Consider the following 818-nt stretch of genomic DNA (forward strand, 5'->3'; position numbering starts at 1 on the left):
CTCGCTGCCTCCTGCCGCGGCCCGGCGTTGCAGCGGGAACAGATGGCAGAGGAAACGTTCTCAGCCGAAACGTTCCCTTCGACAGCTGCGCCCGGGAGGGCGATGGGGAAGCGGTGCTGGGAGGGATCGTGCTGGGAGGTGGAAACTGTCGCTTCACAAAGTTACCCACCAACTTCAGGGCTGCCCATCTGCTCAATGGTCTCCTCAGCATGGGGACAGGGACAGGCACTGCTGGCAGCCCCGGACTTTCTCATGGGACCTTTTTGGGCAGGGTGGTGCCTGCAGCAGCTCCGTGCAAGGCTGCGGGCAGGGCCTGGGCTGTGGGTTTGCCTGCTGGGGTGAATGTGTCTGGGATGGAAGGGGGAAACCCAGGTGGCCCCAGGACACCCACATCCTCATCCCTGGCAGGTGCCTGCCTCTGCCCCGTACATCCATCCCACCGCCCATGGGGCCCGGGCTGCTGCAGAGCACAGCAGGACGTGAAGTCTGAGGTGCTCTGGTAGGTCCCAGTAGTAGCCTGGGCTGGGGACAAAGGCAGCAGGAGCCGGCCTGAGAAGCAGTGCTGGCTCCAGCATTGTCCCCCCCGGCCCAGGGGAACATCCTGTGCTGAGCTCAGCGCCACGGCCATGGCCAAGCCCCGGTGCAGGGATGCAGCCATGCTTCCTGCTGTGGCCTCTGCCAGGACCGGGACAAACAAAACAACAGCTGCTTCCTGGGCAGAGCCGAGCGCGCTTCCGGAGGGCAGCAGAGCCGGGCGGCTGGTGGGACGCAGCTGGGGGCCAGGCAGCTCCCTGCCTGCTGCCGCCACCGCCCGAACA

The sequence above is a fragment of the Buceros rhinoceros genome, unplaced genomic scaffold, assembly GCF_000710305.1.
Source record: "Buceros rhinoceros silvestris isolate BGI_N320 unplaced genomic scaffold, ASM71030v1 scaffold29635, whole genome shotgun sequence".
Classification (NCBI taxonomy): Eukaryota; Metazoa; Chordata; class Aves; order Bucerotiformes; family Bucerotidae; genus Buceros; species Buceros rhinoceros.